Genomic DNA, 23,352 nt, shown 5'->3' with positions numbered 1-23,352 from the left:
ATCAGTGTGCACGTTTTGGAATATTAATGGAGGGGGGGGGGCATTGTATAATTGAGAAGTATATATGTATGTATGTGCTGTTTGGAATAGTTTTGCTTGAAAAGGTTTGTGTGGACATTGTGACAGTTTATGCTAATTCCAAGGAGATGTAATGTTAGAGAAAAAGGAAAACATTTTTTAATGTTCTTTGCTAAGGTTTCCCTTATCTCAGACTTAGTGCTGCTTCGGAGTTTGCATATTTAGAGATCAGGGGTGTAGCAGTAAAGCCTCCATTGGGGATGCAGGGAGGGACTTTCCCTGCTGAAGTACACTGTTTTGTTTTTCGAAGGATTTGAAGTTGCTGAAACAATGGATGTTTTTGTGGCTGTATAAGAAGTGTTGTGTTTTTTGTGCATCTCTGGCTTTGCACATGTGAGGATTGCTGACTCCATGTTGGTTGCTTACTCTTTTAATTATTTTATTGAGCATTTATTTACTTAAACTGTTAAAATATGGAATTTAGTTGTGTAAGATGCTATATTTGCACGAGATTTTACTTTTCAAAACCATTGTGATATAAACCATGTTCTACCTTTTTAAATTCAGTAATAGTTGAGTGTGTTTGAATTCCTGGTTGTATTAACAGACAATCTAGTAGCATTGAGTGATGACATTACTTTGTCTGAAACATAAAGGAGGCTAGCAGCAGCGGGATCATTTAACTGATATCATGTGTAAGAAAGTGGTGTGAAAATGACTTCAAAGAGAGAGTACAGTACTTCTTCTATTGTTCTTATTTTAAACAATAGGTTAGTGAAGTCAGTGCAATGTCATACTTCTCAGTAGGGCCATTAACTGAAATGGTGACACTGGTGAATGTGCTACATTATGACACTGGTGAATGTGCTACATTGTTGCTGGTGCTTTTGTACATACTTTACATAATGCATCTGTTACTGACTGAATTTTCCTTCTACATAAGTATACATGGATTTCTCTCTCCACGTAAAGGAATTAATTACTGTCCCCTTCTCCATCATCAGAACTGAAAAATTCCTACACAACAAAACAGACCGTTCTTGCCATGTAGCAGAGCACATCATGTAAGGGTTTCTCAGCCTTACTGTGCGTCAACTACTAACACCTCTTAATTCCAATTGTCCCACCCTCCCATTACCTCACAGCATTTCCACGATGTAAGTCTAAAATATAAGCATGTAAAACTGTAAAATGTACATTTCTTTTACAGTTGTTATTTCTGTTAATTGCCACTGTGAAGTCTTTTTTATATGTTAGTTTCTGTTCTGTTTTTTGATATGTACAACTTACTGCCTCTTTTTTCGACTTTTTCACCTTGGTAGTATCTGTCTGATGTGTACTAGCCTGGTAAAAAATGTAAAATAAAATAGACATAATTTATATTCCTCCAACATTTCCTGTATATGTTGAAAAAGAGATTTAGATCCCTTGAGCAACTGTATATGCCCCACTGAACTTGTGAAAGTGTAGTAAGATTGACAGGGTATGGTCTGTTGAGAATTCTACACAAGGCAGAGATTGCCTCTCAGTAGCCTGTATGACACCGAGAAGGAGGACAAGGCCTTCATTTGGACTGCATGGTATTCATGATTTAGGCCCTTGATTTTCTTATTAAGAACGCATTGTGGGCATTCTAGTTGTGTCAGATGTTTGGACATGTACAAACAGATGGGGACATTATATTCGATAATTGGCCTGATGAGTGCCATAATACAGTGGAATGGTCACATCCCTGGACTTGAGTCCGTACCCTTAGTAATAAGCTGTGTAATGTAAAAGCATTTTCTTACAGTAGAAGATAGGTGATAATTGAAGGACAGTTCATTGCCTGTATAGGTTCCCAAGTCCCTAACTGCTGACCAGTTTTAAGAGATTTGTTGACAATTCTATAGTTAGAAGAGACGTTTTGCTACCTGAAAGATACTGTTGTACATTTCTTAGCATTAGGTTTGGGAAAGGCCCTTTTGGAGGATCTTGTTGCCCTGCAGGGTTTGTGGTAGGACCAAGTTTAAAGTCACATGCAGATATGGTCAGCCATAGACCCTTAACAGAAACTTTGACCTAAGAGAAGTAAATGCCAAAGAGATGTTGCATAAGGCTGTACCCTGGAGTACACAGCTAGTAGTTTTTCTTTTGAAGGCAGTAGAGCAGCCCATCATAATTTTCTGGTTTAGTTTGTGAGCCAGTTTGCTAACCATTGAGTTACATAGGGATTAACATTTAGTTGTGATAGTTTATCCGGTTTCTGGGGTGGTGCTGTATGCTTTTGCAAGATCTAATTATGCAGTTATGTATTGATTTGCCCTCATCCTTTGTTTCAGTAACCTTCTCGAAGAAGTCAACCATGTGAAGTAAGAAGGATCTGCTCTTGAATTCAAATGGGCTTTGGTCGAGAATTTCTAGATTACTTGTGTCCTTGTTTTTATTACTTCCATAATGATCCTTTCCATAGCCTTACAGATGACTCTGTTCAGACTGGATCTATAATTTCCAAGGTCCATTAACAATCAACCTTTGTGCAAGGGGATGACAGTTGTTCTCCATTCATCTGGCACAAAGCCTGTTTTGGAGGCTGATAATGAATCTTCTCTGTAGGTGGTCATATTTCAGGCTGGCCAGTAATCAGTCTGGTATGTTATCCAGCCCTGTAGAAGCAGTGATAGTGCACTGAGAACTTGTTCATTGAAATCTGAAGGGGTGGTGAAGATATAGTTATAAGGGTTGAGAATGTAGAAGATTAGAAGAAGTGAAGATACAGATAAATGTATCCGCTAGTAGATTGGCTGAGTCCTCTGGGTCAAGGTATGTGATATCATTTACTACTAGCTCTGTGCAGTACTGGGCATTATTGTAAGGTTCCTAACATAGTTAATGAAGGCTTTGTGGTTGTCCGTTGCCTCTGTGGCTTTGGTTAATTAGATCAGGGTCTGGAGTTCCCTGTTAAGTTTAGTAAGAGGTTTTTGCATCTTGAGAAGTACATTTATTTTTACATGCAGTGAGCTTTTTTTCTTTTACTATAGGACCTGTTTGTTTGGATTCCACCACTGGAGTTTATCTTTGAATTTGGTGTTGTGTTTATTTTGCAGGGAACAGATGCATCTCTGCAGCTATTCACGTGTGTAGTGTTTGGCAGTAGGATTCTGTGTCAGTAGTGGAGTCATCAAGTTGGAAGGAGATGTTGAGTTTAGCCAGGTCATCCCTCCTTTTCAGTAGAATAGCTTTGGCATAATCTCTGAATGCTGAGGTATTTCAGGATGCTTCAAGCTTCAGTCTTTAGATGGATGTGTCTGATTTATGGTCTGATTTGACCAGGGAGGGAGTTACAGTTGGTAGGAATTGGTCCATATGGTTGGGGACCAAGTCCTGGAATTTATTGCATGTGGTTGGTGTGCAGAATAACTGGTCCAAAGAGTTTGTATTGATGAAGTCCAGAAATCTCTGGGTATATATGTTAGATGATGTATACGTCTCCCATAGAGGGGTCAGGGAGTCCTATACTTAGTCCCGGTATGATAAGGGGTCTTGTTAATGGTAAGTTTGACATATATGTGTTCCGAATTGGTATCTTGTCTTACTAGTCTGGAGTTGATATACTGCCTTTAGTGCGTTCGTCTAGTGCTCTGAGTTTGAATGCGTGGTAAGCATTGAAACCCTGCACTGATGTGGTGCTCTCAATGGCCTTGAACAAAGTCCATATATTGATGTTCTGTAGAATAAAGAATGCTTGTACATAGTGGAGGTTTTTGTTAAGACTTCTAGTGTTAAGCAGCAGTACCTTTATGTTCAGATTCTGTTTTGTTATGTTGGAAGTTTTTGATCTACATTTCTAAAAAAGGCACTGTAAGGGTGGATAAGCTTTTAGCCGGTATATGAACTCCTTGGGGGATAGGTGCAGGCTATCTCTGGCATTCAGGTAGTCCAAGGAATTGTGTCCCAAGTAATTTACACCCACGTGTATTTCCATATGTGGCAAATGCTGGCACCTGATAGGCAACTGACTGTGACTCTTTCCTATGTTGTGCATTTATAAGACTGCTGAGAGTGTGTGTTTTTAATGTTACATGTAGGAGAACTTTGTTGTTTAGATAGGCAAAGGCTAAGTATGTGTAAGCCTATGTGCTTGGGTTGATCTAGTTATGATAGGTTTAGTGTGGTGTTGTATGGTACTGGCAACCTGCTTGCTGTTTGTAGTTTTTTCATGTGAGAGTTTTGCTTCTGCATCTTTCACTTAATGTGATAGTTTAAGTAGTTGGTGGTCATCAGTAAACTTGAGACAAATGCTACATTGCCTCAGGTTGCCCATTTCAACCAAGTTGTGATGTACCAAAAAAATGAGGAGTTTAAAATAGATATACTTGGTACACATGACATTGGCTTATGCTACTTGTCATTTAAATGCTTTTAGGGTTCAGGCACATGCTGGTCTTTTTAGATGTTCATATATGGATAACTGCCGAAAGGGACAACCAGCTTGCATCATTTTTCATTTTTTTCCCCTCAAGTAGTAATCAGTCAAAAGTCAGTTTGTCAGTTTTGGGGCTCATTTTTATTTATTCTCTTCACCTTGAATTGTATATTTGCTTGTATTTCAGAACTGCATGACATCCCCAGAAAACGTAGCAAACAACTGTGCATGCAGAAGGCAGATTCCCACCAAGGGACTACCATCTCCAATGTCATTTTACTATGGAGAGAGTAATGATGTGTCCTTCTGCAGAGAGGTATTGTAAGAATAATTTAACCTGGGGGAATAGTAGTGTGGCATAGCCAGGAGTCAAGCAAGAACAGTTCGTAATTTATCTTAAAGATGTGAGTTTTTGAAGGGGGGGGGGGGGAGTTCCAGGAATTTGAGATAGAATTGGAGTTTTTGCTTTGTTGCGAGCTTTGTGAATTGAGAGTAGATGTTTGTCAGTAGAGAGCAAAGCTTTGTTGGTAGACTGGATTTGTAGTATACCACTTACGGCAGAGCATTTTTAGGGTGAAAGACTAATCTGTGTACAAACTGAAGTTGAGAGTTGGGTGAGGAGGTGAAGGCAATGTGCAATATGGCTGGTTGGAATCAAATTTATTTATTTATTTTTAACACCTTTATTAAGTTATCACTTAAGACATAGAAACATACATTAACAGAAAAGAAAACCATTTTAACATTTTCCATTTAAGTACATACATGACATATAACTTTTCTTTGCTAGTATCATCAGTCCAACGTTACAAAAAATGCTGAACTTTTGCCTTCCCTTAAACTTCACTCCTCCTCCTGCTAAACTTTGTTATGCGTGTATTGCTCCCACAATTTCCATTTACTTCTATGTAACTTGCTCCTTCCCTTTTCTGTAGAGCCCTCTTCCAGTTCTGTTATCCCCTTTACAATATTCAATACATTAAATGCAGTTGTGTAAACTTTGATTTCCATTTTCTAGTAATTGCATTTTTGGCAGCCAGCAGAATTAAACTTACTAAGACCTTGCCCTCTAGGCAATTGAGATCCTGAATCCCAGCTGAAAAGAATCCTTTCCTTACAACCATTTGCTCACCCAGTATTTCTGATAGAGTGCTCTGTAGGTGAATTTTTTAAATCTGCCATTTCATTACTTTCCCAAAGCATTTGCTCCCAGTTGCATCGTTCTTCCCCATTGAGGAAAAATTCTTTGAATTCTGCTTGAGCTGTATATAACTAATAGCTATGCAAGCACTTCCAAGCAAATATCCTAAATCTTCAGGACTTGGTTGCGTACTTGGGAGCCATACATAATGTCTTCCCATTATTTTCTTCTTAATTGTTTTTCTAGTCGCTCTTCCCAATCTTTTTTAACTTAGTGAGATTGATTCTTATAGATGTCTTTCTATTCCTATGTTGCAGTATTTATTACATGAGGGGATTCTCTGCCATAAACAATCCCGACATCCGGCCAGAATACAAATGCCTTTTACCACTGCTAGGTATGTGGGACATCGCATGTAGGCCAAGGCAGGCGTCGGCAATAAAAGTGATGTCCACACGTACCATCCTCAGAACTTCCCTGCCACCACTCCAAACACAATCTTCTGCCGTCGGTCTGCTCGCCCACGTTGTTGGTTGCTGTACAAGTGTGTTCAGGTAAGTGCCCAGTTGAGTTTTTTCCTTTACTTTTACTATGCTTTTCTGTCTGTGGGTACATGTCATCTAGGAAAGGCAAGTGCCATTGTGGAAGACAAATTCCACATAAAGATAGCCATGACCATAAGTCTTGCTGTATATATCAGGCATTTGTTCCTAAAACTTTGCGTAGCCACCTTCACTCTCTTAATATTTTCCTTGAGAATCAAAGATTTAAGACGTTAGCGAACGACATTATGGAGGATACATCGGGCCCTTTTGCTGAGCCTGTAAAGAAGGCCAATGACCTTAGGCCTGAGACTTTGCCTGCACCTCCCATTCTCGACGTCTCTCACGAGGCCGGTTGGAAATTGGTTTAGATTCCTCGATGGGTACCTGAGCGGAAGCTATCAGGGAGTCAGCCACTGGTATGTCCTCGGAGGTTTTACAGACGTCCATTTTGGGCAAGCGGGGTAACCTAGGCTCATTGTATCAGAACGCCCGTGAGATGTTCCTCAGATCTTGCTTCAGGAGAAAGTACTGTTATAGAATGCAGGCCTGCATTGGGTCCCTCCATCTTCCATAAGACTACTGTGCCCTTTAAAAAGAAACAAAAAAAAAGTAAACATCTTCCAGCTCCTCAGGAAACTCCTTCTGAGTGGCAGGCCTTTACACAGGGATTATTTAATGTCTTTATGGCTTTTAAGCCTCCCACTTGTGTTTCCCTTCCTAGCTAGCCTTCTACTACTTTCCCTCAGAAAAGGTTTACGGAGCAAGTATTATCTGAGAATGAGGATTCTTCAGAGGGATGAGTCTTTGGCATACTTTGCCCAAATTTCTTCCCCCTGGAGTATGCATCACCTGAGGAGGAGTCCAGTGGAACTGAGTCTCCTGGTGAAGATGTCACCTTTGGGGAGACTGTTGCTTGTATGAGGGAGTTTTTCAAGAGGGACTGCTCACAAGTTACTGATATGCGGAGGAGATGCTACAATTTACTCCAAATGGATTAATTTTCTCCCCTCTGCTGTGCCTCCAGTTCTGCCAGCTTTTCTGGATGCTTTCACTTCTGTTTCTAAGAGTCCAAACTCTTAACCTCCTACCCTTAAACGGCCAGATAGGTTTTATAAAGTTCCAGAGGACTGTAAATTCCTCTGTAAATGCCCTGTTGCTGACCCAGTGGTTGTTTCTGTAGCTACTGATAAGCCATCCAAACTTTTGCCTTCCACTTCCCTCCTCCCTTCAGACAATGGAGAGTAAAACCATGGAAAGGCTGGGGAAAAATATACACTTCAGCTACTCTTGCCTTTAGGGCAATTAACTGTCAAGCCCATATGAATAAGTATGCTTCGGCCCTTCTTTCTCAGGCTACACAGCTTCTCTCTGATCTTCTGGATTCAGATGTAAAGTCTCAACTTTCCTCTGTTTTGGGGCATCTTCCCAAGTGGTGTGCCACTTGATTAGATGTAGTTATGATGCTGCTGAAGCATCTTCCAGGACTGCTTCCTCTTCTATGTTAAGAAGATACTCTTGGTTAAGGCTACAACCTTTTCCTGAAGACTTTAAGACCAAGCTAACAGATGCACCATTAGATTATTTATTTTATTTATTTAACATTTGTTTACTGGGAAAGTCCGACTTGGAACAAACCAATTTTCAGCGGAGGCCTGTGGAGAAATGCTCCAGATGCATGTCTTTGTAATATGGGAGGAAACTGGACCAAAGGAGGAAACCCACATGAATGCAGAGAGGTCATGCAGACTCAAGTCCCTGCAGGAAAAAGTTAGAGTTGCAGGATTTAAAACATATCTTTGGGTCTTCAATTCCCAAATTCCAAAGGAACTACCCAGTTAAGACTGGTTTTATCAGGAAACAATCTGTAACTCCTCCTTCCAGAGGTAAAAGGGATGTCAGGAGAGCTGCTCCTTCTAAACCCTCTCAGCCTTCTACTCAGAAGCTGTCTTTTCCAGACAAGCCAGGTAGTCTGACTAAAGGGCTCCCTCTGGTCACGTTACCCTCTCTCAGCGCTTACTCTCTTCCTTCCATTCTGGGAACACATCACTCACAATTCTTGAGTTCTGTCCATTATTCACAAAGGATATTTCATGGCTTGGAAAGCGCTTCCTCCTTTCATGGAAATTTCTCAACCACCTCAAGAACAACAACTTTTCTTCCCAGAGGTGCTCTAAGAGTTGATATCCCAGGAAACTATAAAAGAAGTTCCATAGTCACAAAGAGGAAGAGAGTTCTACTCAAGGATGTTCCTGGTTCCCAGGAAAAATGAACCATGGAGACCCATTCTGGACCTTTCTTACCTCAACACTTTCCTAAAGGTCCCAAAGTTTTGTATGATGTTCGTGTCTCACTGCTGCAGTCATTACACTTGGGTTATCCTGCCGTCAGGTGGTCCTGCAGTCAGCCAGAGTTCCAAAGTCTTTTGTCTGGCGTCGGTTGCTGTCGCTTCTTCCCTGACGTCAGTGTGCCAGGAATATATAAGATGCAGCCGACACCATTTTCTTCAGTCTTTCTTGCCGCGCAGTGCCCGAAGCAAAAGCAAGTTCGCAAGTGCCGGTCGGCCGACTCCTGAGATTTTCGAATTCGAATTTCAGAACCGAAGTCTTCAATAAAGCTAAGTACCCCGTTGGGGAAACTTTTTCTTGCCTCAGACCGAAGTAATTTCTTGTGGGAAGCAAATACCTCATAAAGATTTTCATTCCTACTGTATTCCATGCCTAGGCCCAGACCACGACGTCACTAGTTGTCGGTTTTGTGCTAGATTTAACAAACGCACTATTAAGCGTTTGTTTGATTTTGCTCGCCATTATTTTGGCCGAAGTTTCAATTATACCGGTCGTCGGAACAGCCGACAACCGGAATACACAAAAAAACGCAAAGACAAAGATAAGGACAGGCATCCGAGGTCCAGAACTGACGATGAAGCCTCTTCCAGGCCAGTCGCCTGTTTGCCGGTTCTCAGTGAGGCGCTTTCACAGCCCCTGACACCCACTTCCTCAGAGCCACAGGCCGCCTCTGACTCCCACGTGGAGATTTCTAGGCCTCTAGAAACTCAAGGTATTGGGCCTACGGAAATTAACACCTCAGATGGGTCCAGAGCCGCTGAGCAGGCATCGGCTTCTGAGGGTGTTTTCAGACCTTCACAGCTTACCATCAAAACAACAACCAAGTCTAAAACTCCATTAAAGACAAAGAAACAAGTACAGCATTCACCTGGACAGGTCTCCATGCCTAAAAAACAGATGCTCAAAATGGCTGAAGACCTAATTACTCTGATCAGGGGTTCCCATCCCCCTCCTGATAAAAGGCCTAGGCAGGATACAGACTATGATTCCTCTGACCAGGTTTCCATTTCTTCTGATTCCTCTTCAGACCAGGGATACACTTTACCCCCCTATGAGGACTCTGATGCTGAAGAATCAATCCCTTCAGCCTCTCCTCCTGAGGATTACTCTTTTGGGGAAACTTTACATACCATGAGGGAGCATTTCCATTGGGAGAGCCAGGATTATTCAGAATCCAAGAAAAGGCTCAGAGATTTTCTTTTATTGCCTCAGCACAGGCCCCTTGCTATTCCGTCTGTGTTAGATATTGTGGATGATGTGTTCTCTGAATCCAGTTTAACCCCTGACTCTTTGCCCCCAGCACCAGTCAAGCCAGATAGGTACTACAGAGTCCCTGACTCTCTCAAATTTCTTTATAAAAACCCTGCTGCTGACCCAGAAACTATTTCCCAGGGTCCCAAAGGGGTAAAGGCTTCCACTGCTAAAAATCCAGTTCCCTCTGACAGGGATTCTAGAGCATTAGATAGATGGGGGAAGAAAGTTTATACTTCTGCAACTTTAGCAGTAAGGGCTTTAAATTGCCAGTTCCACATGCTTAAATACCAACAATATTTAATGTCTTTGTTAAAACAGAAAATGCTTACAAGCTCAGAAAGTCCTGACTATAAGGAAATGCAGGATTTAGAGGCTTCTTATAGAGCCGCAGTTGCAGGATCTGTGATTCGAAGGCAGGCTTGGTTAAAAGAACAAGGTTTACCTGATCATGTTAAGGCAAAATTATTGGATGCTCCTTTACAGCATGATATCTTGTTTGGTGTTAAGGCAGAAGAGGTATTAAAGAACATGGAGGATAAGGCAAAATCCATGCAAACAGTGAAGGATTTCTTACAGGTACAGCCACCTCGATTTAGCAGAAATTGGCCTTCTAAACATTGGTCCTTTCCAGTGTCAGACAGACCGCAAAGAGGCAGATACAGATGCCCAAGAGGAAGATCTCAGCCCCAAGGCTCTTACAGACCACGACAGTGGGGTGGGGTGCTTCTACCCGAAAAGGAGGAGAAGACAAGTCACAACCTTATAGGAAACAGTCCCAATGACTTCCCACTTCAAATGCCAAGCACTTACCTTTTGGCAGCACCCTTAGGGGGAAAACTAGCACTTTTTTCACAAAAATCGGCATATAATCACCCAAGACAAATGGGTTCTGAATATTGTGTCTCAGGGTTACAGGTTCCACTTTCACACTCTACCAAGGCCAAAAGGAATGCCACACCTACCACAAAAATCATTGGGCAGAGGCACAAAAACAAATTACAGCCCTCATGGACATGAGAGCTATTCAAAAAGTGCCACAACAGGAACAAGGACAAGGATTTTACTCAAGACTTTTCTTGGTCCCCAGAAAGGACAAAGCCTGGAGACCCATACTGGACCTATCTACTCTAAGTACTTACCTGGATGTTCCGAAATTCAAAATGTTGACACGACATCAACTTCTTCCCATGCTGGGCAAGAAGGCTTGGCTTGTTACTCTGGACCTCAGAGGCATACCTGCATGTCCCAATCAGGCAGAATTGCAGAAGATACCTCAGATTCATAGCTGGCACAATGCATTACCAATTCTCTGCACTGCCCTTTGGCTTATCTACTGCGCCCAGGGTCTTCACAAAATGCCTGGCACCAGTAATTGCTTTTTGCAGACAAAAAGGAATTCAGATATATCCCTACTTGGATGACTGTCTTATTCAAGCAGAGAGCAAGGACATTCTTCTAAAGCATCTGGCGTTTGTAAAAAGATTGCTAATTTGCCTAGGATACACAGTAAACGAAAAGAAGTCATAACTAGTGCCCTCACAACAGATAATATTCCTGGGTGCCAGCTTAAATACAATGGCCCATATGGCTTATCTCACGCCAGACAAACAGACAACTGACTCAGTACTTTCAAGTGATGGCAACAAAAACCCAACTCCCTGCAAGAAAAGTTCTGCAGGCCTTGGGGTTCATGGCGTCCTGCATTCTACTAATACCATATGCCAGACTGCATATGAGGAAATTACAGTGGTACGTAAAAAGTGTTTGGACTCAACACTGTCACAGATTGGAAACAGTAATACCACTTATTCCCTGCCTACAACAGGAGTTTCAATGGTGGGCACAGGCATGTCACCACAACAAAGGACAGCCTTTCACTTTACCCACAGCCAGGCAGACACTAACAACAGATGCTTCGGATTACGCCTGGGGAGCACACGTGGCAGGAAAATGTATTCAGGGCAAGTGGGCCGCAGACCAAATGCATCTTCACATCAATCAAAAAGAGATGCTAGCTGTACAAAATGCCCTAACAGCTTTCAAGGACCTTCTGCATCCAGGACAACTATTACTAAAGACTGACAACACCACAGTTATGTGGTACATAAACAAGCAAGGGGGCACTCATTCCTACCCCTTCTGCAGACAAGCCCTGACTTTGTGGAACACAGCACTGACCTATCAAGTTCATCTGCACAATTCCTGCCAGGAAAGAAAAATACTCTGGCAGACGACTTAAGCAGAAACATCATGGATCCTCACGAGTGGAAATTAAATCCACAAGTATTCAGCATGATAACACAAAAATGGGAGTGCCCAGACATAGATCTTTTTGCCTCCCCTCTGAACCGCCAACTACAGAAATTCTGCACAAGGACTTACCACACATAAGCATGGAAATTGGATGCTCTCTCGTTCAGCTGGAAAACCCTAAAAGTTTATGCCTTCCCACCACTGCCTCTCCTTTCAAAGGTACTCCTAAAAGCCAGACAAGAAAGGCCAAAAATGATACTGATTGCCCCAGACTGGCCACGCCAGCACTGGTACCCAATCTTAAAGAACTTGGCTCAAGGCCCAGCATGGATTTTACCTCAAATTCGTCATCTTCTGACTCAGCAAAACAATCAGATCCTGCACAGCCAGCTCAAAACCTTAAACCTGGCTGCATGGCAGATTACTTAGTCAAACAGCCAACACCTCTCTCTAAAGCTGTTATGGATGTCATTTTGGAGGCCAGGAGGCCCAGCACCAGGAAATCCTATTCAGAAAAGGGGAAGAGATGCTGCGCCTGGAACCAGGCTCAAGGCTTTGACCCTCTTGTTCCAAATATTCCTCGGATATTACAATATTTAACTGAGATGCTGAACAAAGGCCTATCCTTTTCATCCGTTAAGATCCACGCCTCTGCCATCTCAGCTCATTACAACACGGATCCTCCTATTTTCTCTCATCCATTTTTAAAACAGTACCTCAGAGTTACTAAATACATAAGACCGTCCCGGAGAGCACCAACACCAACTTGGGACCCCAACTTTGTCTTGGAAAATGTAACTTTACCTCCTTTTGAGCCAGCCAATTCAGCAGAATTAAAATGTGTCATGGAAAACTGCTCTGCTTTTGGCAATAACCTCAGCACGAAGAGTCTCAACGTTACAGGCACTAATGGCAGTGGAACCTTTCATCATTTTTCATCAGGACAAGGTTTCCTTAAGAAAAAACCCTACATTTATGCCAAAGGTGGCATCCAGTGTGGCTCTTAACCAAACTATTCACTTGCCAACATTTTATCCAAATCCCCAGAAAAAAGGGAAGAGACTTCTGCACTCATTGGACATACACAGGCAGTTACACTTCTACTTGGGCAAAACAAAAGCTTTCAGGAAAACTGAGCAATTATTTGTAGCATATGCTGCAGGATCACAGGGAAAGGCTATTTCAAAGCAAACCATTTCAAAGTGGATAGGACACTGTATCCATTTCTGCTACACACAACATGGAAAAACTGTACCCAGCAACATTAGGTCACATTCCACCAGGGCAACAGCCACTTCAACTGCCTACCTTAGAGGAGTACCTACCAAGGACATTTTGGAAGCTGCAACTTGGAGTTCAGTGCACACCTTTACCAAGCATTACCACTTGCCTCTTTACTCTAAATCCAGAGCTGGCTTTGCCACTGCAGTTCTGCAGGGCCTCATAGCCACCCCGAATAATTTATAGACCCAGCCACCGTACCTCAGCTTTGGGATTCAACCCAAGTGTAATGACTGCATCAGTGAAACACGATGAACATAGTACAGTTTTGTACCTACCATAAATGTAGATGTTCGAGTGTATTCACTGCTGCAGTCCAGGTTACCCTCCCTTCATCCCCTCTTCTTAGCTGGGACTTATCTATACCTTTCTACCCTATACAACCTGTGTGGTGTATTTGCTTGTAACTGAAGGTATTGTTTATATTTATTATGTATATTTTATTAGCAATATGCATTGCCTACCTATTTGGGGGCACCTGACATCTGGGGCAAGAAAAACAGAAGAAAATTGCGTCGGCTGCATCTTGTATACCCCTGGCGCACTGACATCAGGGAAGAAGCGACAGCAACCGACACCGGACCAAGCCTTTGGAACTCTGGCCGACTGCGGGACCGCCTGACGGCAGGATAACCCAAGTGTAATGACTGCAGCAGTGAATACACTTGAACATCTACATTTATGGTAGGTACAAAACTGTACTTTTTGCTCCAAACTCTGTTTCCTCTCATTCTTCCACAGGTTTATTTGGTCTCCGTAGATATCAAGGATGCCTACCTACATGTTCCCATTCACCCCCTTTACAGAAGTTTTTTACGTTTCTCTGTTGCTTTTCCTTCCTCACATTTTCAGTTCTGTGCTTTGCCCTTTGGACTCTCTATGGCACTAAGGGTATTTACAAAATGTTTAGCTGCTGTCATTACTTTATGCAGACTCCAGGGCATACAGGTGTTCCCCTATCTGGACGACATGTTGCTACAGGCACCCTTCCCAGAGACCGTGTTTCACAATCTGTTGTTTACTACTACTCTTCTGCAAATGTTGGGATTCATATCATTTTGAAGAAATTCATGCTCACCCCAGCACAGGCCCACTGTTTTCCTGGGTGCATGATTCCAACAGATCTCATGTTGGCCTCTCTTCCTCCAGAAAAACTTCTGTCTCTGGCCAGTTACTTCCAAGACCTTCTCCCCCTGCAGTCTTTGACAGCCAGACTTCTACTATTTCCATACTACCTCTTGCCAAACTCTACATGAGAAAGTTTCATTGGTACCTCTAATCAGTTTGGATGCAGCATGCTCACCCACTGGAGTTTGTTGTCCCTCTACTTCCTTGTCAATAGAGGGAACTTCTTTGGTGGATTCAGCAGATTTCCCAGAATCCAGGCATACCTTTACATTCTCCCCTACTAACTCAAGAGTTCACAGGCACCTCAGACATAGGTTGGGGGCAGCCTTTGCATCCATAAGGGTACAAGGCCTGTGGTCTCCGCAAAAGAAGGAACACACAAATGTAAAAGAGATTAGGGCTCTTTTGCTGGCTTTTCATAGGTTGGTACTAGGCTATCAGCCCTAGAGCCTATACAAGTCTAGCCATAACAGTTTCCTGGCTATTTCTTTCTACAATATTTACTTCCCTGGACCCCTGTCTAGCAGGGCGACTGACATGATCCCCGGGGTGAATTTGCTATCTCCCATCCAATCATCAAAGTTCCTTTTGAAGAGGGCCAAAGAGGCGCTCTGCTTGACATGTATGGGCAGTCTATTCCAGAGTCTGGGGAGTCTCTGGGTCAGGAACCTATCCCTCCAGCATGTTGTGTTCATTGTGATGACGAGGGTTAGATCCCTGGAGCATGTGGCTCTGAGGGATTGGGATTTTATTAAGTGTAGCATGTCCAACAGCTATGGGTTTGACATGGCCTTGTATGTTAAGCAGAGATCCCCTCTGAGTAGACTATATGCGACAGGGTATAGCTGGAGTTTTTTTAGACGGTCAGCATAGGGCATCTGCTTTAGGCCTGTGATTCTTTTAATGAGGTATTTCTGCGGCCTTTCCAGTTGTTGCAGATGTCTTGAGAGGTACATATCAAACAGGGCGTTGCATTCTATAATGGGTCTAATGAGGAATGAGTACAGTGGGGCAATGCCCTCTTTTTTTTTTCTAGTTGAAAAGCTCTTAGTGATGAGGTGTGCCACATAGAAGGATTTCCTGACTGTTGTGACAATGTGATTATCGAAGGTGAGACCACTGTCTACCTGTGTCCCTAAGTCTCTTATCACACTTTTGGTGTTTAGTATACTGCCACCTATGTGGTAATTCATGGGTACATGTTTTTTCCCAAAGGGGATAGCTATACATTTCTTGGCATTGAGCTTGAGCCCATGGCTCTGACACCAAGCATCTGTTTCTGTAAGGCCCTTTTGTAGAATATCCAAATCATTTGGGGATTCAATAATGGCTCCCAATTTGCAGTCATCTGCAAACTTTGTTAGCCAGAGTCCCTTAGTGTTGGCCTGTACTTCAGAGAAGTAGATGCCAAACAAGAGCGGTCCCAGGACTGAACCTTGAGGTACTCCACTTGTCTGGAGCTGGATTTGGAGTCAGCTACTTTTACAGTTTGGGTTCTGTCAGTAAGCCAGTTGGCAGCCCATCAGGTGACATAGAGATTAATGCCCGGCTTAATAAGTTTATCTATGATTCCAGAGTGGGGGATGGTGTCAAAGGCGTTGGCGAGGTCCATATAAGCTGTGTGGACTGCCTTACCCTCGTCCACAGCTCTGGAGACTGATTTGAAGAAGTCAGTCAGGTTCAGGAGACAAGATCGGCCCTTCACGAACCCAAACAGGGTGAGGTCCAGTGTTTGAAGGTTGCCAGTATGTTTATATGTTCCATGGCCTTGCATATCAGGCTCGTCAGACTGATGGGGGCGGTAGTAGTTCCCAGGATCCAAGGTGGATCCCCCCTTGTGGAGTGGGATAACTGTAGCTGTGCGCAACTCAGTGGGCATGAAGCCTGAGGTGAGGCTATGATTAAACATGACACTTAGGTGAGGTACCAGTTAATTTTGTAGTTCATGTAGTACACAGCCCGGAATGTTGTCTGGTTCCATGGATTCTGTATTCTTAGCTTTGGAGAGTGCAGTTTTTACCTGTGTGGCCATTATTACCAGAATTTGGTAGTCTTTCGGTATTGAGATGGGCCCTTTAGGGGGTGAGAGGGGGTGAAGTTGGCACTGAATCGATCTGCCAGGATATTGGCAATATCCTTGGGATCAGTATATTTAATGCCATTCAGTTGTAGCTCAGAACAGATCTGAGCATTGCCATTTATATTCTTGGCATAGATATAGAATGCCTTGTGGTTGTCTTTGGAATCTTTGGCAATTTTATTTTCGTAACTGGCTTTGGAGGATTTTATAAGGGCTCTCAGCTTCTTATTGGGGCTGGTAAGGGAGTTTTTTGCATCCTGAGATTTTCCTCTTTTCTGCAACAGTTTCTTCCTTTTGTTGTAAAGTTTGTTTATGGCAGGGGACCACCAGATTGGCTTCCTTTTTTTGGAAGAGAGCGTCTTGGTTCCATTTGGGATGGCACGATTCATGCACGAGTGGATTTGCTCGTACAGTGCCTTAGTGTAGGATTAAGCAGTCGAACTTTCAGTTCCCGTCTGCATGGGTGTCATGAAGTTTGTCACTTCTGACTTGAGTAGCATGAAGTTGGCTTTGGAGAAGTTTTTTTATGAAGGTTTATTTATTTGGGGTTGGGGGAGGGATCTGGATGTCAAGGATGATTAGCTTATGGTCAGACCTGACTAACGAAGGGGGTTGACCATAGGTGTGGAGCATCAGTTTCCCATGTTGGTAATGACCAGGTCTAGGATATTGGAGCCCCTGGTGGGACTATGGATTAGTTGATCCAGGGCATTGGAATTTATGAATTACAAGAACCGTTGGGCAAAGGTGTTAGTACACGAGTAGTTTTCCCAGTTAATGGCAGGGTAGTTGAAATCACCCAGTATTAGGGTGTTTGGTTGTAGCTTAACATTTTGCAGTATGTTTAGAAAGGTGTAGTGAGAATCTTGGGGCATGGTAGGGGATCTGTAGCAAGCTAAAATTTGGATTTCTGTCTTACCTAGTGTTAGTTTCATACACTTTTTCATCCAGGACCTCTAAAACTGTTTACAGACAACACCACAGTTCTAAGGTATGTAGACAAGGGGGGGGGGGGTGAAATAGTACTTTCTGTGCAAGCTAGCTCTTTTGGCATGTGAAATAGCAACTCAATATCAAGTCACTCTGCAGGCAATGCACATTTCTTTCAATCAAAATGTTGTGGCAGACACTCTGAGCAGGTCCATGACTCAATCTCATGAGTGGATGCTTCACAGGGATGTGTTTCTGGACATTCTTCACCGGTGGAGCACCCCTCGGATAGATCTTTTTGCCTCCCCTTTGAACAGAAAACTTCCAAAGTTTTGTGGCAGAGTTTCAGGTCCTCTGGTATGGAAGGTGGATGTCCTATCAGTCTCTTGGAAGAGGATGTTTCTCAATGCATTCTCACCCTTCCCTCTTATTCAGAAAGCTCTGCTGAAGATTCAACAGGACAAACCAAAAATCTTGCTGGTGAGTCCCTTTTGGCCAAAATAACATTGGTTCCCTTTTCTTCTGCATTTAGCCAGGGGCAGTCATCACAAGTTACCACACAGGGTGGATGGATCTCCTCACACATTCAAGGGATCACTCATTCACCCTCAGTTGTCAGTTCTGCAACTCACACTGTTGGTAATAAGCTTTTGATTTCTTTTAGACACCTTTTCTCTGAAGACATGCTTAGGGTGCTGCAGGAGGTCAGGAAACCCAGTACTAGGAAATGCTACTTATCCAAATGGAAGAGGTTTTCCATCTGGTATCTTTTTCGTAACCTAGACCACAGAATGTGGACATCCCTTTGCTTCTATGTTACTTGTGTGAACTTTTGAAGGCTGGATTGGCTTATTCTTTTGTGAAAGCTCACCTTTCACTTTTTTCTGCATGTCTGCCTCTGTCTTCCCCTTTGGCCTCCAGATTAAAGTTAAACTATTCTTTAAAGATGTCCTTCACATTAGACCTCCCAGGAAACCTGTTCCACCTCCCTGGGACCTATTTTGGAAAAGCTCACTGTGTCTCCTTTTGAGCCTGCAGTAACAGCTACCTGCAATATTGTACTTGGAAGACTGTGCTTCTGCTTGCTATTTCTTCAGTCAGAAGGGTGTCTGAACTACAATCATTGATAGCATTTCCACCTTCCTGGTTTGCCGTAAGAACAGGGTTTCTTTGTGTACCAGCCCTTCCTTTATGCCCACAGTTGTGAATGAGTTATTTAATCAGTCCATTAACTTGCCCACTTTTTTCCCCTCTCCATAGTCTTCCAGTGAGAGGATCCCACACACCTTGGATGTGCACAGACAACTCAGATTTTATTTGGCTAAAACTAAAGCTTTCAGGAAATATGATCATCCTTTTGTTTCTTTTCATCCCAAGGCTCTGGGAAGGCATGTTTCCAAGCAGACTGTTTGTACTTTGATTTCTAAAGCAAGTTCCTTTTATGTTTTTCATGGTAAGAGCCTTTGTTCTCCTGTTAAGGCTTACTCCACTAGGGATGTAGCTTCCTCTGGTGCTTTTTTCAAGGAGTTGGATACTTTCTCCATTTTAGAAGCAGCTATTTGGACTTCTGTGCATACCTTCTGTGACATCCCCCCTCTGGTCCAGGAGCCTGAATCCTCACCACTGACACTGGTGAGGGGCCTTCACTTGGAACAAAAATAGATACACACACTATTTTCAAATGCAGCTCTCTGCATCAAGTAAAATTTCCATCAAAAGCACACTGGGAGCACACTCATTCCAGGGGCTGAGTTTCCCTCTGTCTCTTTCCAGGCCCCCAATAAGACTCCCTACTGGCACAGCTGTAGAACTGAGTCCTCAGCCAAGTCCTCCACCACTCTCTCTGTGAAACCTGTGCTCTGTGTCCCTGGTCCAAGCAGCTGACACACACACACACACACACACACACACACACACACACACACACACACACACACACACACACACACACACACCTACCTACCTGGGGAAAGCTGGCACAGATTTACTCGCTCTGGTACCCTTTGCCCAGACTATAAGATAGTTACTGCTACCAGACAATCCAAAGCCAGCTACTGTAAGGCTCTTACAAGGGTACCCAAATATAATGAGTGAAATTAATACCAATACAAATGATAATGTTAACCAAACAGCAAGGCTTTCAGGAGCGGCCACATTCTCACCAAATAAATATAAGTACTCTCAAAGATTAAAATATTCTGTAAAAGACCAGATACAGTGAAAGGTTTAAATATATTTAATAACAGATAATAAAAGACCATGAAAATGCTAAATCACTGTTTACAGTAAACACCAGAGTTTCAATCACAGGAATTATTAAAGTAACACAGATGAATAGAGTCACACAAATACAGAAAAACAGTACTTAACTAATCTCACTATACTTTCCTGACTGATCTAAAGAATTACTATTCCCTGGTTACTTACTAAAGCAAGGCAAGATGAAGTGGATTAGTGGTCTTCTTTCTTGGTTAGGTTTCAAAAACAGACTGCTCTGAGACTTCGGCCTCATCTAGTATTTTAAACTATCATTTTAGTCCTAGATTACAGAATGACTTCACATACATCTGGTCATCTGACTTCTGGTACCTATACTACTCCCTCTTTACTAGAAACTGAACCAGAATCTTACACATACGTGTTAACCATACACAAAAAGCTTTGCTGAGATGTGATGTTCTTCTAACCATTGCTGCCCAAAGCCTATCCATTATTGAGTCCGGTGTCCCATGGCGTCATACGTCAGGGTGATGACGCCTGAACGCCACGTGTCATATTAGTCGTCTTTCAGACAAGGTCTCATCACCTTTTGCATTGTGGGTCCGTGCAGCATGACGTTTGCCGAGTCCAAGTTTCGTTTGCATTTTTATGAGTGCGAGTTGAAATTTATTTCAAAAAGTTGGGTTGACTCCCGTTTGTTTTTCTTGTTTTGGTATTTCAAAGATTTTAGTATTTCAATTTTTTCTTGTCTCTATGGGTGGGGAGCAGATAAAAAATAGGGGATTATTATTTCTTGTGGTATACCTTGTTTAGGGGGATACCGGCGTTGTTGGATGCGGCTCTTGTGCTTCTGCTAACCAACGCTTTATTAGAGAAGGTTAGACTGTTTTAGGTTAGTTTTTGTGAGCGTTGTAATTATAAAATGCGTCTGAGCTGGAATTATAAATGCGCGCCAAAACAAAATAGCAAGGACAAAGCAGCAAAAGAAGTTTGGAACCGAAAGGAAAAAGTCCCGGACGACTTGACCGAGTTCAAGGCTTTTTTTTGAGGGAGAGAGGGGAGAGTCTTTTCTTTCTCGTGAGGAGAGACTTACTTACAGTGTCCAGGATGTGTCCAGGCAGCTCAGAAGGGAGTTCTCTCAGGCTTTCCGTCTTCCTTCTTCCTATAGTGGTTAGAGCCTCCCCTTCCCTTCTGTTTCTGAGGGAGGGAGAGCAGGCCTAACTTAGCTTGTAGTGGGGTTTCTCCTAGCTCTTCTCTTGCCCACAGAAAGAAAATGGCAGAGTATCTGAGGAAAGGATGATTAGAGGGATTATGCCCCTCCCCCTCCTATCTGATAAGAGGCCTAGAGGAACCTGAGTTTGAAGTTTTTTTTGGAGTTTTTTGAGCAGTGTTCGGAGGCTCTGAAGACTGCAGGAGTATCCTCCTTATTCTGATTCTGATGTGGATGATTTGTGGATGATTCTTCTCCCTCCTGAGATTTTTCATTTTCAGAGACCCCTGTAGAGATGAGGGCATTTTTAAATGGGAAAGGTGAAGGTCAAGATTCTCTGATTCAGAGGAAGAGGTTTAGGGAATTTTTGTTTTTACCCCAGCCCCAGCCTACTGGCCTGTTCTGAATGTGGTGGAAGATGTTTGGTTTGCTTCTGAACCCTGCCTGAACTCCCCTGCCCCAGGTTAACCGGAAGGTACTATAGATAGGGGGTGCCCAAGCTCATAAGTATTTTTTAAGAGTCCTAGGGCAGACCGAGGAAACTGTCTCTCAGGGGCCTAAAAGGTGTTAAGGCTCTGTTGTTAAATATCCTGTTCCTCCTGATAAAGAGGCAAGGCACATGTTAAAATATGAAGTCTAAGGTCTGACACAATTGCAGAAGGTATTGAGTGTATGTAGTGGCAGGATGTAGTGAGTTGTAGTGGAACAGGTTTTAGTTCATGGTTGTGATTGTGTGCAGGCCTCTCCTGGGTGGCTTGCTTTGTGGGCTACCACTGCCTCTGTTCTTCATACCACTGTTCTGCATGTTAAATTTAGCTGAGCATGTTAAGACAAAGATTAGATGGATATTACAAGACAGTGTTGTTTTTTGTTTTTGTAAGTGGACGTGTGGTTTTTTAGAAAATGGAGGACAAGGCTAAGTCAAAAAAAACCTGTTAAAGGTTTTTGCAGGTGCAGCCTCGAAAAGTTTAGTAGAAATTGGTAGAAGTTTAGTAGAAACATATCCTGCTTAGGATTCCCAGTCTAGGGTAGGTCTAGGGTGGGCTGGGCAGGTAGCAAGGTAGAAGCTAGGCAGTTTTTTAGGTTCAGAGTTCACCAGCTCAGACTTCTGGGGGTCAGGGGGCACAAACAGACCCAATGATTCCATTTCAGACCTTTTCAGCCCACAGTACCTGAGTACTTACCTTTGTCTGGCAGAGCTCTGGGAAGAAGGCTGGCTCTTTTCAAAATTGGGGTTTAATTACCCAAGACAGATGGGTGGATATCATTCATTCACAGGTTACAGGTTTTTATTACCTTACCTCCTTTCAAGGCATGCCCACATTTCTCCTCCTCTACAAAAAAAGGCTCACAAGCAAATTTCTCTCTGTTACTCCAAAGGGGGCCATTCAGCCAGTATCATATACTTCTCTCTAAGCTATTTCCACTTCCTTCCTTACCACCTCTCTCTCTACTCTAAATCCTAGGGCTGGTTTTTGGGTAATGCATTTTGACAGCTCCTTGTTCTCATCCCTTGCCAGCCTCCCTTTCCCTCCCCTTTACTTCTGCTTTCGAAATACAATGGTTACTGCTGTGAGCAGGTGAATGGAGAATGAGCTTGAAGTTTGTACCTACCATAAATGGTAGATGTTCGAGATCCACATTGCTGCATTCTTACCAACCCCCTCCTTCCCCTCTGTTGTTTTAGGGGTGGTGTGTGTGTGAGGTTATACTCTTGTAATTTTGTATATGGTGCAGCAATGTGGATCCTCGAACATCTACATTTATGGTAGGTACAAAACTGTACTTTATAGCAACTTGAAGCCATAAAACCATTTTAACACTTCCATCCTTCCAGGGTAGCAGTAGTTCACTGTTAAGGACAATAGAGAAGGCTTCCTAGTACAAACGTTTTGCCTGTGGCTGCAATGAGACCTGTTGGATACAATCTTTATGGCCTAAATTAAGTAATTTAATTTCAGGATATTTTTCTGAAAGTTAGCTGGGGCTGAGCTTAACATCTTCTCTTCCCATATCTTCTGTTACAGTATTAATTTTACCTGTTATAATGCAGGTGTATTTCTTTTTTCTATCCAGCGGGACCCACTGTTAGTACATTTTTTAACACAAGCAACTTTACAAATGCATTTTCATCACAGGCACCTGTACATATCAGTTTGATAAACAAATGACATAAAATTCTTTACAAAACTCCAGCTAGCTATGCTGGCATATGTTACACATATGATGTAGCTGGCTATACCTCACATCATCACACCTTCACTAAACATTACAAGTTGGGTGGCATTTCCAGGTCCAGAGAAGGTTGTTCTAGAGCCAGTCTTCATGGCTTTGTAGAGAGTGCGTCCGCTCCTTCCTCCTACTTTTTTCCTTCATGAGCTGTGGTACTCTCCCTCATGTAATGAATACTGCAACATAGGAATAGAAGGACATATAATAGTTGTGTAAAATCTTACCATAACCTTAGATGTCCTTCTCTTCCATGTTGCAGTATTCTATCCATCACATCTCCCCCCTGGCTCCTCTTCTTTCTTGGGATGTG

At 42.8% G+C, this 23,352-nt stretch overlaps 1 protein-coding gene across 1 annotated transcript in view; it reads left to right on the top strand.

Moving 5' to 3' along the window:
• The window catches only part of LOC122813583 (glucosidase 2 subunit beta-like), a 1,646,077-nt gene that overhangs the window by 281,257 nt on the left and 1,341,468 nt on the right, over positions 1–23,352 (top strand). The gene's annotated exons all lie outside the window — the stretch shown is intronic.

This window comes from Protopterus annectens, chromosome 10.part0, assembly GCF_019279795.1.
Source record: "Protopterus annectens isolate FY-2018-M chromosome 10.part0, PAN1.0, whole genome shotgun sequence".
NCBI lineage: Eukaryota > Metazoa > Chordata > Ceratodontiformes > Protopteridae > Protopterus > Protopterus annectens.
This window is presented reverse-complemented; position numbering and strand designations above follow the sequence as displayed.